The 17,970-nt window shown below is 40.6% G+C and overlaps 1 protein-coding gene across 1 annotated transcript in view; it reads left to right on the top strand.

Annotated features, from left to right (window-relative positions):
- Positions 1–17,970, top strand: part of LOC132650849 (zinc finger protein 431-like) — a 120,330-nt gene that overhangs the window by 5,889 nt on the left and 96,471 nt on the right. The gene's annotated exons all lie outside the window — the stretch shown is intronic.

Raw genomic sequence — 17,970 nt, 5'->3', positions numbered from 1 at the left:
AATGTAAACTTGTACAACCACTTTGGAAATCAGACTGGTGCTTTCTCAGAAAATTATGAATAATGATACTTCAAGATTCAGCTATACCATCCCTGAGCATACAATCAGAAGATTTTCAACCATACAACAAGGACATTTGCTCAACTATTCTCATAGCAGCTTTGTTCACAATAGCCAGAATCTGGAAACAACCTAGATGATGTCCCACAAGTGAGGAGTGGATACAGAAATTGTGCACATTTACACAGTGCAGTACTACTCAGTATTTAATAACAAGGAAATCAGTAGGCAAATGGATACAACTAGGAAAGATCATCTTCAGTGAAGTATCAGACTCAGAAAGACCCACATGGTATATACTCACTTCTAAGTGGATATAAGTCATGTAATATAGAATGAAGCATATGAAAATCTATAGTCCTAAGGAAGCTAACCAACAGGGAGGACCCTAGGGAAGATGCTTAATCCTCATTCAGAAAGGCAAATGGGATAGACATTGTTAATGTGAGAAGACAGGGAACAGGGCAGGAACCTAGCACAGAGGGCCTCTAAAAGAATCTACCTAGCAGGGTATTGAAGCAGATGCTTAGACTGATAGCAAAACTTTGGGTAGAGAGCACAGAATCATATGGAAGATTCAGGAGATAAAGATCTGGATGGACCAGGCACTCCACAAGGAGACCAACAGAGCAAAAATAAATATGGGCCCTGAGATTCCTGCTCCAACCAAGGACCATGCATGGAGGACAACTAGAGCCCCTGTTCAGATATAGCCCATAAGTATCTCAGTCTCCATGTGGATTTCCTAGTAAGGGTAGCAAGGGATTTCTCTGACATAAACTCAGTGGCTGGCTCTTTGATCACCTACTCCTGAGAGGTGCAGCCTTGCCAGGCCATAGAAGAAGCGGGTGCAGCCATTCCTAGTGAGTTCTGATAAGATAGGCTAGTATAATATAGTAGGGGAGGAGGACTTCCCCATAAGTGGACTAGGAGAGGGGTATAGGGAGAAAAGAAGGAGGTAGGTTGTGACATGCAGAAGGTGAGGGATGGGACTACATTCAGTATACAAAGTGAATTAATTGTAATAATCAATAAAAATGTGTTTTTTTTTTCCTGGGGTGACTGGACTTAGGCAACTGTCTCCTAACAACAACTGAAAAGAATACTATTTCATTTCTACACATTTTCCTTTTCCTGTAATTAATACTATTTATAATAAATACCCTTGATAAAATTCAGTGGCTTGTTATATATTACTGGTATCATAATATAGCATAATATATTACAAATCAAAATTTGACATGTTAAGCATATAAAAAGTTTATGAAAAAGTGGCTTGAATTTTCAAAAGAACAAAGAGTATTTGCTTAAATCTCTGGAGGGTGAAAAATGGAAGAAAAATGATGTAAGAATAAATAATAATATATAAATAAATTAATATCTCTTACATAAATTAAAACATTTTGGTTATTACAATTTAAAAAATATACACAGAACACTTTTTTCTTTCTTTTTTATTATTATTATTAATTACACTTTATTCATTTTGTATCCCCCCATAAGCCCCTCCTTCCTCCCCTCCCGATCCCACCCTTCCTCCTCTTTCTGCATGCATGCTCCTCCCCAAGTCCACTGATAGGGAAGATCCTCCTCTCCTTCCTTCTGATCTTAGTCTATCAGACCACATCAGGAATGACTGCATTGTCATTTTCTGTGGCCTGGTAAGGCTGCTCCCCCCTCAAGGGGAGGTGATCAAAGGGCAGGCCAATCAGATTGTGTCAGAGGCAGTCCTTTTTCCCATTGCTATGTAATCCACTTGAACACTGAACTGCCATGGGCTACATCTGTGCAGAGGTTCTAGGTTATCTCCATGAATAGTCCTTGGTTGGAGTATGAGTCTCTGGGAAGTTCCCTGTGTTCAAATTTTCTTGTTCTGTTGCTCTCTTTGTGGAGTTCCTTTCCTCTCCAGCTTTTGCTATTTCCCACTTCTTACATAAAATTCCATTCACTCTGCCTGACAGTTGGCCATCAGGCTCAGCATCTGCTTTGATAGTCTGCAGGGCAGAGGCTTTCAGAGGCCCTCTGTGGCAGGTTGGATACGTAAACTAAACCCAGCAATCTGTTGCATACAAGAAACACACCTAAGGCACAAAGAGAGACATTACCTGAGGGTAAAACATTGGAAGACGACTTTCCAAGCAAATGGACCCAAGCAGCAAGCAAGAGTAGCCATTTTAATATCTGATAAAATAGACTTTCAACCAAAATTAATAAAAAGAATGGGGAAGGACACTTCATACTCATCAAAAGAAAATTCCACCAGGAAGATATCACAATCCTGAATATCTATGCCCCAAATACAAGAGCCCACCCACATTTGTTAAAGAAACATTGATAAAATTTAAACCACATATAGATTCCCACACATTAATAGTGGGAGACTTCAACACCCCACTCTCAACAAAGGACAGGTCAACAAAACAGAAATTAAACAAAGAAACAATGTCTCTAACAGAGGTCATGAATCAAATGGACCTAACAGACATTTACAGAACTTTACATCCAAACACAAAAGAATTTACCTTCTTCTTAGCACCTCATGGAACCTTCTCCAAAATAGACCATATAGTTGGTCACAAAGCAAGCCTCAACAGATACAAGAAGATTGACATAATCCCTTGTATCTTGTCTGATCACCATGGAATAAAGCTGGACCTCAACAATTACAGAAATAGTAAAAAGCCTACACACACATGGAAACTGAAAAACTTGTTACTACATGACAGCTGTTTCAGGGAAGAAATAAAGAAAGAAATTAAAGTCTTTCTAGAACTCAATGAAAAATGAAGACACAACATACCCGAACTTGTGGGACACAATGAAGGCAGTGCTAAGAGGAAAGTTCATAGCACTAAGTGCCTTCAAAAAAAATTCGAGACAGCTCATTCAAGCAACTTAATGTCTCACTTCAACACCCTAGAAAAAGAAGAAGCAGACACACCAAGAAGGAGTAGATGGCTGGAAATAATAAAACTCAGGGCTGAAATAAATCAATTGGAAACAAGTAAAACAATTCAAAGAATCAATGAAACCAGGAGCTGGTTCTTTGAGAAAAACAACAAGATAGACAAACCCTTAGCCAAGCTAACTAAAAGGTAGAGAGATACCACCGAAATCAACAAAATCAGAAATGAAAAGGGGGACATAACTACAGACACTGAGGAAATCCTAACAATCATTAGGAATTACTTCAAAAGTCTATATGCCACAAAATTTGAAAATCTAAATGAAAATGGACAATTTTCTTGCTCTATTTGACTTACCAAAGCTGAATCAGGACCAGGTAAATCAATTAAATAGTCCTATATCCCTCAAAGAAATAGAAGCAGTCATCAAAAGTCTCCCATCCAAAAAAAGCCCAGGACCAGATGGCTTCAGCGCAGAATTCTACCAGACCTTCAAAGAAGAGCTAACACCAATTCTCTTCAAACTATTCCACAAAATAGAAACAGAAGGAACATTACCAAACTCATTCTATGAAGCCACAGTCACCTTGGTACCTAAACCTCACAAAGACTCAACAAAGAAAGAGAATTTCCGGCCAATCTCCCTTATGAACATTGATGCAAAAATACTTAACAAAATACTTTCAAACAGAATCCAAGAACACATCAAAGATATTATCCACTATGACCAAGTAGGCTTCATCCCAGGTATGCATGGGTGGTTCAATATATGGAAATCCATCAATGTGTTCCACCATATTAACAAACTGAAAGAAAAAAAAACAACACAAGATAATCTCCCTAGATGCTGAAAAAGCATTTGACAAAATCCAACATCCATTCATGTTTAAAGTATTGGAGAGGTCAGGGATACAAGGCACATATCTAGACATAGAAAAGGCAATATACAACAAGACTATAGCCAACATCAAACTGAATGGAGAGAAACTTAAAGCAATCTCACTGAAATCAGGGACAAGACAAGGCTGCCCACTCTCTCCATATCTCTTCAACATAGTGCTGGAAGTCCTTGCTAGAGCAATTAGAGAGTTGGAGGAAATCAAGGGGATACAAATTGGAAAGGAAGAAGGCAAATTATCACTATTTGCAGACGATATGGTTGTATACCTGAGTGACCCCAAAAATTCTACAGAGGACACCTACAGCTGATAAACACCTTCAGCAAAGTGGCCGGATAGAAACATAACTCAAAAAAATCAGTAGCCCTACTGTATACAAAAGAGAAAAGGGCTGAGAAAGAAATTAGGAAAACAACACCCTTCACAATAGCCATAAATGACATAAAGTACCTTGGTGTAAACCTAACCAAGCAAGTCAAGGCTTGTATGAAAAAGAATTTCAAGTCTCTGAAGAAAGAATTAGAAGAAGATATCAGAAGATGGAAATATCTCCCATGCTCATGGCTTGGCAGGTTTAACATAGTAAAAATGGCCATCCTACCAAAAGAAATCTACACATTCAATGCAATTCCCATCAAATTACCAACAAAATTCTTTACAGACATGGAAAGAGAAATTCTCAACTTTGCTACACCCTCTCCATCATCATCGTTGTAACACATCAATAGATTTTGCTACTAGATGGTAGATACATTTTCTTCAGAAATAAGCTCCCTGGAGGTCACTGGCAAGAACCCTAACATGGCCACCTAAGCCAGAAAGACTTATTCTGAGAGTCCCATGCTTACTCAATTACAGGGTCGGATTGATGAGCTTTTTTGCTGTTTCTCTATGATTCTTGGAACAGCACAGTTAACTATTCAAGGAAACACATTTCTGATAGATTACTAAAAGATTTAGCAAATATGAGTGAAAGGAAAATAAAATTTTAGGAGAGGTAATAAATCAGATTCAGCATCAGGAATTGCTTGTGGAAAATCCAAACATTGTAGGTAATAAAAGGACAAGAGTTTTAGGGCTTTTTAAGAAAATATTTAATCAGGATCTGTTATGATAAATGCTCTGGATATTACCACTGCAGTAAAACTACTATAAAACCATTACCAAACATAAGTGTTTATGATGAGGCAGAAAGAAGATAGGCAATCATAGGACTTCAGAAGGTTTTATATTATACTATGGATGTTATGGACAGACTGGCTCGAGCGAGTACCCCTTGGTTCCTTATCTCTAAAGAAAGATTTTAAATCCTTAGCAAGACAAACAGGAGGAATTCCTCCTGATTCTTATCTCTAGGAAGAATTGTAAATTTTTAGGCGACTTATCTTGGAGGACTATTAACAGGCCCTGGCCCTCTACTCACTAAATTAGCAGCAATAACTCTGTGTAAATATTCACTAGTCCTATGTTTGCTCTGCTTAAGAGGCTTTTAGGCCAAGGTTTTTTGTAGACACTGCCTTTTACCAGATCGCCTTTCAGTTAAAATATAAACTTTGTAAATGTTCTGAGAAATATGTCAACTTCAGGTGCTTCTATATGTATTCACTATAAAAGTGTTGGCTTGATGTCAGTAGAGCACAGCAGATTCAAAACACTACTTGGTCTGGTCTCTGACTGTTAATCTGCCTACCTGTGCCTAACCTGAAAATCCAGCCAACTGATTCCCCACAGTTGTGGGGCCCCAGCTGGGCCGGTCTGCTGCACAACTTCATATAGAATAACAAGAAACCCAGAATTGCTAAAACAATCCTCTACAATAAAAGATCTTCTGGAGGTATCTCCATCCCTGATCTTAAGCTATACTATACAGCAACAGTAATAAAAACTGCATGGTACTGGTGTAGAAACAGAATGGTAGATCAATACAACTGAACAGAAGCCCCAGAAATAAACCCCCATACTTATGGACACCTAATCTTTGACAAAGATACCACAACCATACAATGGAAAAAAAATAGCATTTTCAACAAATGGTGCTGGTCTAACTGGATATCTACATGTAGAAAAATGCAAATAGATCGATACTTATGACACTGCACAAAACTAAAGTCCAAGTGGATCGAAGACCTCAACATAAAACCAGACACATTAAATCAGTTAGAAGAAAAAGTGGTGAAGACCCTAGAACTCATTGGTACAGGAGGCAACGTCCTGAACAGAACACCAACAGCACAGGCTCTAAGAGCAACAATCAATAAATGTGACCTCATGAAACTGAAAAGCTTCTGTAAAACAAAGGACACCATCATCAAAACAAAATGACTGCCTATAGATTGGGAAAGACTCTTCACCAACCCTTTATCTGACAGAAGACTCATATCCAGTATATATAAAGAACTAAAAAAGCTGAAAAGCAGCAAACCAAGCAATCCAATTAAAAAATGAGGAACAGAGATAAACAGAGAATTCTCTGCAGAAGAATATAGAATGGCAAAGAAACACTTAAAAAGATGCTTACCGTCCTTAGCCATCAGAGAGATGCAAATCAAAATGACCTTGAGATATCACCTTACTCAGAACAGCCAAAATGAAACATTCAAGTGACAACACATGCTGGAGAGGATGTAGAGAAAGGGGAGCCCTCCTCCACTGCTGGTGGGAATGGAAACTTGTACAATCACTCTGGAAATCAACCTGGCACTTTCTCAGACAACTAGGAATAGTGCTTCCTCACAATCCAGCCATACCACCCCTAGGCATATAGCCAAAAGAGGCTCAAGTACACAATAAAGACATTTGGTCAACCATGTCTGAAGTAGCTTTATTTGTAATTGCCAAAAGCTGGAAAGAGCCAAGATGCCCCTCAACTGGAGAATGGATGCAAAATTTGTGGTACATCTACACAATGGAATGTTACTCAATAATGAAAAATAAGGAAATCATGAAATTTGCAGGTAAATGGTGGGACCTGGATAGGATCATCCTGAGTGAATGTCCCAGAAGCAGAAGGACACACATGGTATATACTCACTCATATAGACATATAATATAGGATAAAACTACTAAAATCTGTATATCTAAAGAAACTAATCAAGAGAGAGGACCCTGACTAAAATGCTCAATCCCCATCCCTAAAGGCAAAGAGGAAGGAAATCAGAAGAAGAAGAAAACAGGAATCAAGCTAGAAACCCGCCACAGAGGGCTTATGAAAGGCTCTACCCTGCAGACTATCAAAGCAGATGCTGAGACTTATGGGCAACCTTTGGGCAGAGTGCAGGGAATTTATGTAAGAAGTGGGAAATATTAAGCTCTGGAGAGGACAGGAACTCCACAAGGAGAGCAATAGAACCAGAAATTTGAAAATAGGGGTCTTCCCAGAGACTCATACTCCAATCAAGTACCGGGCATGGAGATAACCTAGAACCCCTGCACAGATGTAGCCCATGGCAATTCATTGTCTAAGTGAGTTACATAGTAATGGGAAGAGGGACTGTCTCTTTTATTACTTCCCCCTGAAGGGGGAGCAGCCTTACCAGGCCACAGAAGATGACAATGCAGCCACTCCTGATGAGATCTGATAGACTAAGATCAGAAGGAAGGACAGGAGGGCCTCCCCTATCAGTGGACTTGGGGAGGGGCATTCGTGAAGAAGGGGGTGAGAGGTTGGGATGGGGAGGGGAGGAGGGAGGGGCTTATGGGGGGATACAAAGTGAATAAAATGTGATTAATAAAAAATGGAAAAAAAAACAATACCTACAATCAAACCTGGTAGGATTTCACAAACTACTTGACCAGTGACAACTCAGAAATACTAATAGATTTTTAAATTATATCACAGACAATAAGTGTTTTCAACTTTATGATTCTAATTAGGTCAAAATTAAAAAAGTCCTAGTCTTTTTTATTGTTCAATTAAATGGATTCATTTTTCCAGATAAATGGTTAAATTTTATGTGAAAAAAGTAAGTATTGGAAAACTATTATGTAAAATATTTATATATAAGAATTTAATTTATACTTAAACTCAAGTAAAGTACATAAATATAAAAGGACTATAGCATATGTATACTTCAGCAAGATTTTGTAGCTTCATTTCCACAAAGCACTCATTAACATCTATAATAATAAACTATTTAAAAACATTTAAAATATGTTATATTGATTAAATTATATTCTAAAAATTCATGCATATGCATGTATTTATTTATGATGTATTTGTTTTAAATTCATTCTGAAGTATTGAGTACATTAGGCAGAGTGCAGTTAAGTAAAGGCCCTATTTTGTTGCAGCCATTGTGCTTCCAACCCACCATGGATTCTGGCATTTTCTTGATCCCTTTGCTTGACTGGAGAATTAGTTATTAATATATCTTCTTGTGGCTTATAAAGGAAATGGACACTGATTGAAAAAAAAAAAGAACAGGTAAGAATTGATGAAAAATAGTCAGATAGGTTACAACCAACTATTCAAGATTTGTAGTTTGAGGTTAGTGAAGCGAAAAAGGAAGACAGTGGCAGAGCCAAGAAACAGTTTGAACTGAACATTAAACATTTGAAGACATGTGACTGCCTTAACAGAATACAGTACCATATGCATTAACTACACTTTAATTTAAAGGAAGGAGTTGTTAGTTATGCCTCTTTTGAAAGGTATTTTTGTAAGTTTATGTGTCTGTCTGTGCCTGCATGAGATTATGTGTACTATATCTATGCTTCTGCCTGTGGAGACACAAGTTATGAGTCTCCAATTTTGGGTGTTGGGAATAGATTTTGGGTCTTCTGGATGGAGAACACATTTTTATATATTTTTTATTTTTATATTAATCACAGGTTATTTACTTTGTATACCAGCCATAACTCTCTCCCTAATTCTCTCCCAATTTCACCCTCCCTCCTTCATCTCCTCCTGAACCTCTCCAAGTCCACTGGTAGAGGAGGTTCTCCTTCCATTCCATCAGACCCTAGTTTAACAGGTTTCATCAGGAATGGCTGCAATGTCCTCCTCTGTGGCCTGGAAAGGCTGCTCCTCCCTTGGGGGGGGTGTCAAAGAGCCCTCCACTGAATTCGTGTGAAGGAGAACACTTTTAAAGTGCTCAGCCATCTCTATATTTTTCTTGGTTACAGATATTTCTGTCCCTGGTTGCTTACTTCCTTTGAGTGGACAGAGCCTATCAGTGGGATCAAGAAAGTGGAGTTTCTTCACCTCAAGAAACACTGGGAGCAGAGTTGAATGGCAACAAAGAAGACCCACACTGGCTCTAGCCCTGAATGGCTCATCTCCATCTACCCAATTCCTCTAACCTGCTCCCTCTAATACAATTCCACAGACTCTCAACAGTCTGTTCAAATTTTTAATCACTCAGTGGATTAAACTATGCGTGGGTTAATGCCTTATTGATCTAATTACTTCTAGAAATAGCCTTTGAACACACCAAAGGGTGTGTTTTCTACCCAACCCTGTTAACAGTAAAGACTAAGCAATGCACTGAGAAGTTCCCTCATGAATGTTCCTGAATTATATTAATTTGCATTATTTGCATTGTCTTGAGAGTGACCATGTCATGGAAATTCCCAAAGTAAAATGTGGGAACATTCAATAGGTCAGAAAATATAAGTTGAAATTACAGGGAGGACATGTTTAAAAACTGCTTTTTTTGTCGCATAGAATTTGAATCACCTTTTTTATTAGTTCAAATATTACAATGAAAAACTCTTCCATATAATTGTTATCTGCTGTCTTATTTTCATATATTTCTAAACAGTTGCCAAGGTTTAGAAATTCAGTTGTGTAGATTATATTTCAAAATACCTGGACTGGACTTGAGAACTAATCTTCACTCTTCAACCAATAAACATAAAAATCATAACCATATGACCAACCCCAAATTGTTTGCTAGAGTAGAATAAAAGCCAAGCACATAAGAGCAGTTATCTATCCCAAGTAAGAAAAAAAGCCAAGTTAAAACAATGTAAGAAAAACATACTTGCATATAAAATTAAAATTTTCAACCTTATGAAAATTTACCAAGATTTTTCTCACAAAATTATGAACTAGAATATAGTTTTTTTTCACTGCATTTCTTTTTCATGGAGATTCAGGTTCATTTAAAATCAATGCATTTCCTTTCCTTCCTTCCTTCCTTCCTTCCTTCCTTCTTTCTTTCTTTCTTTCTTTCTTTCTTTCTTTCTAAATATATTCTTCTCTCATATGTCCTGACTACAGTTTCTCCTCCCTCATCTCCTCTGACTTCCTCCTTGTTATTTTCCCTTTCCCCAGATTCACTTCTACATTTCCCTTCATAAAATAGCAGGCATCCCAGGGATAGCAACCAAACATGGTGTTACAAATTACAATAAAACTCAACTCATCAAATCAAGGCTGGATGGGGCACTCTGGTAGGGGAAAAAGGGATCCAAGAACAAGCAAAAGTGTCAGACACTGCACCCACTGTTAGGAGTCCCACAAGAATATGGAAGCAGTCTAAGTTTATGTGTACTGCTGTAAAACAAAACAAAACATACAAACAAAAACCTTCTAGATACTGCATCACTTACAAAGAGCGGGATTTTACTGTTCATAGTTCTGAGGAGGGGAAACCTATACCCAAGGGTCAGCAGATTTGATGTAAGGAGTTTCTACTTCCAAGATAATAATTTACCATTGCTTTCTCATGTGCTAAAAAGCAAAGGGCAAAAGTACCTTCACTATATGATAAAAAGTTAAATTCATAATTCTATGGGAACAGGTGGGTGCTTTAGAATCTATTTGGAATGAACAGTTTAAGACTGGAGTGGAAGATATGGTGGATATGTTTGTGGCAAGATTGACTTAGAATGAAGAATTAGTAAATTTGATGACAATTTTCTCAAGAATATTTATTTTAGCAAGTCAGTTTCTAACTTGGAAATACAGTATAGATTCAGGCAGTTATAAATGAGAGAAACATTGGTCCCTTCTTGAAATCAGACTTTGCCCAGTGAATTTATTTTTTGTGTACACAGATATATCACGTTTCACTAAACTCTCCCTCTCAAAGCCATCCAGAAGGAGAGCTGAAAACCACAGCAAATGACTCTTTATCTGTGTTAGTCTAAGTTGCAGGTGAAATCAGTAAATCATTTGCTGCGTGGATTTTAGCTCCAATGGGAGAAACATTTTGCTTGAGAAAACTCAATAATTTGGTGCTCATATTTTTCACTTTAATATGGAGCTCTATGTAAATTCACTACTTTAAAAAGAAAATAATCTGAGGTATATAAAATCCCTTTAGTGAGGATTTCATCAGCAACTAATTTCCTCTCCAAATTCCAAGTCAGCTTAGACATAAAATAAAAGTAGAGATATGTAGGAGCCAAAATACCTCTTTAATAATTGAGAGGTCAATAGTGATGAGAAAAAAATTTGTTCACAGGAAGCTGAACTTCTAACGACCATGTCCTCAAACCCATACAGTCAACAGCAATGGAGCCTGAAAGTCTAGCTCAGTGTTTCTCAACTTGTGGATTGCAATAGCTTTAGGGTATGAAAGAACTTTTCTCAGAGGTCACATATCAGATATTCTGCATTTTAGATATTCACTTGATTCATAACAGCAGCAAAATTTCAGCTATTAAGTAGCAATGAAAATAATTTTATGATCGAGGGTCACCAAATCATGAGGGTAGCAACATTAGAAAGATTTAGAATCACTGGTAGCTGAAAGTATGCTCTCAGTGAACAGCTCAATTTCAAGGCATAAGGTCACTATGCTTTGCTCCTTTACTTTCTTTTTTTAAATTTTAATTATTTTTTTTACAATTAATTCACTATATACCCTGATTGAAGCCCCCTGCCTAAACCCCTCCCAGTCCCAGTGAAAGGTGGAGTCTTCTGCCATCTGCCCATAGCTTATCAAGTCTCATCAGGACCACCTGGATCCTCTTCCTTTGTGGCCTAGCAAGGCCACATCAACAAGGGCAAGTGATCACACAGTAGGCAACAAAGTTCATGAGAGAGGCAGCCTCTGCTCCCCTTACTCAGGAAGCCACATAGATACTGAGCTACCAATCAGCTACATCAGAGGGGGGGTCTAGGTCATCTACATGCATGGACCCTGGAGGTGCACCATTCCCTGCAGGACCACCTGGGCTGAAACTTTTTATATTTGTTGGTCTCAGCATACAAAATGGGGAAAAAAATCTTCACCACCTCTATATCTGAAAAGGGCTGATATAGAAAATATATTAATAGCTCTAGAAATTAAAAAAAACAACAAATCAGGCAATTAAAAAATAAGGTACAGGGCTAAATAGAGGATTCTCTGTAGAGGAATATAGAATGGCAGAGAAACATTTAAAGAAATTCTCAATGTCTTTAGTCATCAGAGAGAAGCAAAACAAAACAACGCTGAGATTTCACCCTACACCCAGAAAAATGGCTAAGATCAAAATCTCAAATGACAACACATGCTGGAGAGGTTGTGGAGAAAGGGTATACCTCCTCAACTGCTGGTGGGAATGTAAACTTGTACAAAACTTTGAAAATCAATCTGGTGGTTTCTCACACAATTATGAATAGTGCTTCCTCACGTTCCAGCTAATATTGCATAGAAATAAATACAAAATATATTCAAGCATGCAACAAGGAAATTTGTTCAACCACATTAGTAGCAGCTTCATTCATAATAGCCACAACCTGAAAGCAACCCAGATGTCCCTCAACAGAGGAACAAATGTAGAAATTGTGGTACATTTACACAATGGAATACAACTAAGCAATTAAAAAAAAGGAAATAATGAAATTTGCAGAAAAATGGTGGAATCTAGAAAAGCTCCACTCTGTGACTCCTGTAGACGAGTCCTTCTCTGATTGGCTCTTGGTCTGCTCCTCAAATAGACCTCACTTCCAATCAAGGCCTTTGCCCTCTCCAAACAAAACTTCCCTACAGTGCTTGGGATTAAGGTTGAGTCCTAAGGGTGTGTCAGCTTTTCAGCCAGAGGGCTTTTCAGGGGTGTCTGCGTTCCAGCCCCAGCAGGCAGCCCATGAAGATCTCTAGGTGTGACCCCACCATTGCCAGGTTGCAGGACTGAAATTCCTCTAAAACTGCCTCCCTCCACCAATCCGTGTTGCTTTTTAGTAAGGAAGACTCAAGAGCCACCTGCTCAGGGGAAATCCCACTAGCTCAGAGAGACAGGGAGAGCACCCAGCTGACCTTGTACTCAACTGAGGACACAGAAGGAGCAAACCCTCCCCCGACCCCCTTCACCAGGCTGTCCTAAGGACCCTCTGATTCAATCTCTCTCATTCCTGGCATCTTTCAGCCGAATGGAAACATTGTGCTGGGTTTCAGTCTTCCAGCACAGACTATCACCCACTCCCCTAAACTAAACAGTGGAAAAATCCACCTTAAGATTCATGCCTTCATGCCACTTTCCCCTCGAACATCAGTAACCTCAGCAAATGTCCATTTCAGGATCTAGGTCTTCCCATCTGTCTGTTTCAGGAACTCACTGTCCTCTTTCAGTCAGGTCAATGAGCTCTTCCTGCACCAGGGCATGGTGGTTGTGGAGCTGGTGGTGGTGTTGGTGTTGTGTGTGTTTTTGTGCAGGGGCTGTGGGTGGTATCAATTTTTCGGGTGGGACCATGGCTCCGGGTTGCCCTCTATCTGCCTCCTTTCCTTCCTTGAGTAGAGGCTTTCATGGGGAATCCTCTCTCACTGGGGATGGGCTCCTTTGCAATTTGATGGAACCCTTAGGCTCTGCTCACCTGTGGAAATATAGGCAAAAGCTACTTCTCTGAGTGTCCCATTACCTGAAACCCATCCCACTCTTTTGAATATCCCATTGAAGAATGGAAGCTCACACTCATCATCACGTTCTCCTACAATCCAGGGACTTTAAACAGCAGTTGTCTTCCTGGTTGCCAATCAGGAAATTTCAACTTAAAAAAAAACAAAACAAAACACAATGGTCTGTATTTGTGGGAGTTCCTGCTCCCTGTTTCTGTTTATTTAGAATCTCCGTTTTGTGTACACCAAACACCTGTCACTCCTTTCTCCCATACCATACAGCAATGTTCCCTCAGGGAAGGAACTACCAACAGGTGGCAGATCCTAATTCCCTCCCCTGTCCCCTCCCCACCACACCGTGAGTGCAGTCTCAGCCCAGCTTTGCATCCAACACGAGGCCAGAGAGGACATTCAGGTCCATCGTGGATGGATGAGCTAGCAGAATCTGGTCAATCTTCTGTTTCTGTTCAGAGTCCGGGAAGATGCTCATCAGCGCCTCCCTCAACTCGCTGGTCTCGGCCCAAGATCTCTGTGCGGGCCTGGCCAGTTTCTGCTGCATCCTGGGCAGTGTGACCGGGGCAGTGAAGAGCTGTTGCTGAGGAAGCCCAGGGCTTGGAGAGGCTCCGTGGTTCTGAGGCGGTGGCCATTGGCTGGGGCTGGGGCTGGGGCTAGGGCTCCTGAGGACAGAGTCTAAACTGCTCATGCCTGGCGGGCCGCTGTCATCAACCAGCTGCTTGTCTGGAGGAAAGAGGTCCTTTTGAAGAAATTCTTCCAGCCGAGGTCCGTGTCTTTCCAGAGGGTCATCGGGAACCATAAATATGTCTCCCACGAACGTGTAATGAAGCAGTCTCCTGGCAACGATTTCTCTCCAGGACGCCGACTCAGTCACAAACTCTCTCAGGTTATCATTGGTCACGATGATCCCCCCGGTGTTCTCTGCCAGGTGCAGTAGGAACCTGTCATCATGAGAAGAGATTCTTTCTCGGGAGACCATCCAGGCAGGAGTCAGAGCCACTATGCCGAGCTCCTGGAGCTGGCCCAACAGGTGCTGTTCAGTGACGTGAGGATCCCATCTCGTTCTCCACTGCGGGACAAACACGGTGATGTTTCTGTTACCAAGCTTCCAGAAATACTCCACGGCGAGGGCTATTCCGCGGCAACTGAAGAACTTTTTCAGGCTGTGGGCCATGGCCACGTTACTCCTATCTATCACCACATGCTTCAGATCTGCTCTGCTGGGCTCATTTCTCAAGGCCAGACTGTATGGGGTCTTGAGGGCCTCTTGAAATCTCTGAACCCCTGTGACCGAAGCAGTGGGTTCCTCAGAGGATCCGCCCAATGCTGCGGATCCTGTCCCTGAAGGAAACAGCCAGGGCTGCTGAAGGAGCGGCTCAGAAAGTGGGGGGCACCTCGGCTTAGGCTCAGGCGAGTCCCCTGAGCAGGAATGCTTTCCATGGGGAGACTCCTTAGATTATGTAAGCACAGGTCCCGCGGAATGTTGAAAACCCTTGTCAGGTGTTCCTCCCTGGGCCAATGGGAAAGGTGGTGGGGGTCGCTGCCCCAGTTTGGTTTCCTTCAGAGCCAGCGGCGACTGAGGTTCCACGGGCTGTCCATCCCGGCCCCCTGACCCATCACGTAAACTAGTTTCTTCTTTGAGGGCCCTCGGTTCTCTCACTTCCCCTTTCTCGTGTCTCTGCAGCCTCAGTAACATCACAGCTAATTTCGCTTGTTGCACGACTACCACTTCTTGCAGTAGTTCTGCTTTTCCAAAGGCTGTTGAGGTGCATTCTTGTTGGGCACATATTGGTCCAAGCTTCTTGGAGAGAAAGTAGAGAAGGACGGCTGCAAGTACAAGTACAAGCAGGCTGGTGATCATGATGGTGATCAAGGCCCAAAGAACTGCCGCCATGGCTTTCCCGAGGAACCCCTCTAGGCCTTCAGTTTCCCCCCTCTCCAAAATGGAGCCTCCTATGTGTTCTCCAGCAGGAGCCGGGTGAAACAGATGCATCCTCTGCAGAGGATCCCAGGGAATTTCTCCTCCTCCGAGGCTCTCCCTCAGACGTCTGCTCTCCTCTGAGACCTTTCTGTCAGATGTCCTCTGCCTCCTGCAATCTTGGTGGGTTCTCTCCTTCCCGATCAGGTTGGGTTCCACTGCAAACACTTCTGGTCCCTTCTGACTCTCGGGATTCACGTGCCTCTCTTCACCAGCACAGAACCGCACTCAGAAAATCAACAATGGGTGGTGGGTTGCTGGAGGGAAGGGGGTGGGGTGGCGATCTAGCACTCAGCTCCACCTCACTGCACAGTGAGAACTCAACTGAGCTGCTCTAGAGTGCTGCACTCTCTTTAAGAAGCCTCCCTTTCCTGGTGGGCAGATCCTATCTCTGATGCTTGCTGAGGAGTCCTTCTCTGATTGGCTCTTTGTCTGCCCCTCCACTAGACCGCACTTCCAATCAAGGCCCTCTCTCTTTCCAAACTAGAGTTCCTTACATTGTTTGGGATTAAGGTGTGTCCTAAGGGTGTGTCAGCCTTTCAGACAGGGGGATTTTCAGGTGTGTCAATCCCAGCAGGCAGCCCATGAAGATCTCTTGGTGTAACCCCTTGCTAGAGCAGCCAGGTAGCATGATTGAAATTCCTTTACAACTGCCTCCCTCCTCCAGCAAACAAACAGACCAAAAACAATAAAAACCACTAAAACAAACAAACAAACCAGACTAATTCCTTTTGCTTTTTGCCAAGTTGGACTCAAGTTCCATATGCTATTTATTGGATGATGATGCTGTAGGGTGTTCGAAGTTTACAATGATTCGATCATTTTAGGTGAGCAGTACATCTAGTCCTGCCCCTATCTGATTTGGTGAGCTATGATTTTCTGGACTGGTTGTTGGGCAATGTTATCTCATACTGCATATCTGGACATTCCTCTGCATCAGAGTGGAGAATTTTGGTATTCCTTTGCAACAGTGTGGGTCTTTTCTCAATTCACCTGCTTTTCCTTTTGTCCTTCTGCTTTCTGGAAAAGTACTGATTGAAGTTAGTTTATTATGGGGTATAGATTTCATAAAGTGCCCTGTAGAGCCAACTTGTTCCTTTCATTTTTCTGTATTTTTAAATATGTTTATGTCATGTATTGTGTATGTCATGTGTATAGCATTGTTGAGGCATGCACATATGAATAAGCTGCCCATCGGGATTGAAAAGGATGATCAAATCATGAGACAGACAGTGATGCTGGAAATTGATCTGGGGTCCTTTATGAGGGCAACAGACATTCAACTGCTAACTCACTGTCTTTCTCCAGCTTATCTAAGTTTCTTTCCACTTCCGTTTCAAAATCATTGCTAAAACCCCACAGAAACCCCCACTGTTTTTCCAGGAGCTCATTTTGAAATAATTATAATTCCCATGAACTAGTCTCATTATAATAGTTTTAATATATTTTAAATAAATTTTAATAAAGTATAAATAGTCCATCATTCATTATTTTGACACATATTAAGTAAAGGTATTCCTGCTATATGATACATTTCTTCATTATTTACAGTTGCTTTGACAGCATCAAAGGTGGTAATACTTCAGAATAAAATAGACCTCTCTACCCTGCTGTCTGGAACCATTTCAGTGGTACCCAGAACACCAAGTATTTGTTCAAAAAGGCATGTAATGAAGACAGTTATTTTGATCTGTGGATACAGAGTCAGGAGTGGTGAGAGGATGGAATGATCCTTACATTAGATATAGAATGCATGACTATCTGATTTGCATGGATATCTCAGAATGAAAGAAAAAATGGTAAGTAGCTTCAAGTAGCTATTTCGATATAATAACAACACACACACAGACATACACACAGGAACACACAGACACACCACACACATATACACAGACACACACATGAGTCTATGAAGTCTATGAAGTCACGGTTCCTCACCAGGAACTCACATAACAGTTATAGCGAATCCAAAACTATTTAGAAAACAAATACAATATCATAGCTTTATCTGTATTCTCTGTTTATGCCACTCAGGCACAATATTCCTCCGCAACAGTTTTGATGTGGTTTTTCAGAGGCTTTCTCATTGTATAGTAACTGCAGGAAGTCCTTTTAATATCTAAAATTGTGAGAGGAGAAAGGGTCTTAACTGACATACAGGTTTATATGAGATGTGAGTCTCACACCCACAAAACTATTAGAAGTATTCTAGCTTCAAATAAGAAGTAAACGATTACTCCGAGGTGGATTACAGATTTGAAAAAGCATTTCAAGATTCACAAAATTGGATTTTTTAGATGGATGTATTTCTAAGTGCTGGGTGCCTTTTAATAGGAAGTCCATTA

The sequence above is a fragment of the Meriones unguiculatus genome (assembly GCF_030254825.1).
Source record: "Meriones unguiculatus strain TT.TT164.6M chromosome 13 unlocalized genomic scaffold, Bangor_MerUng_6.1 Chr13_unordered_Scaffold_34, whole genome shotgun sequence".
NCBI classification, from domain to species: domain Eukaryota; kingdom Metazoa; phylum Chordata; class Mammalia; order Rodentia; family Muridae; genus Meriones; species Meriones unguiculatus.
This window is presented reverse-complemented; position numbering and strand designations above follow the sequence as displayed.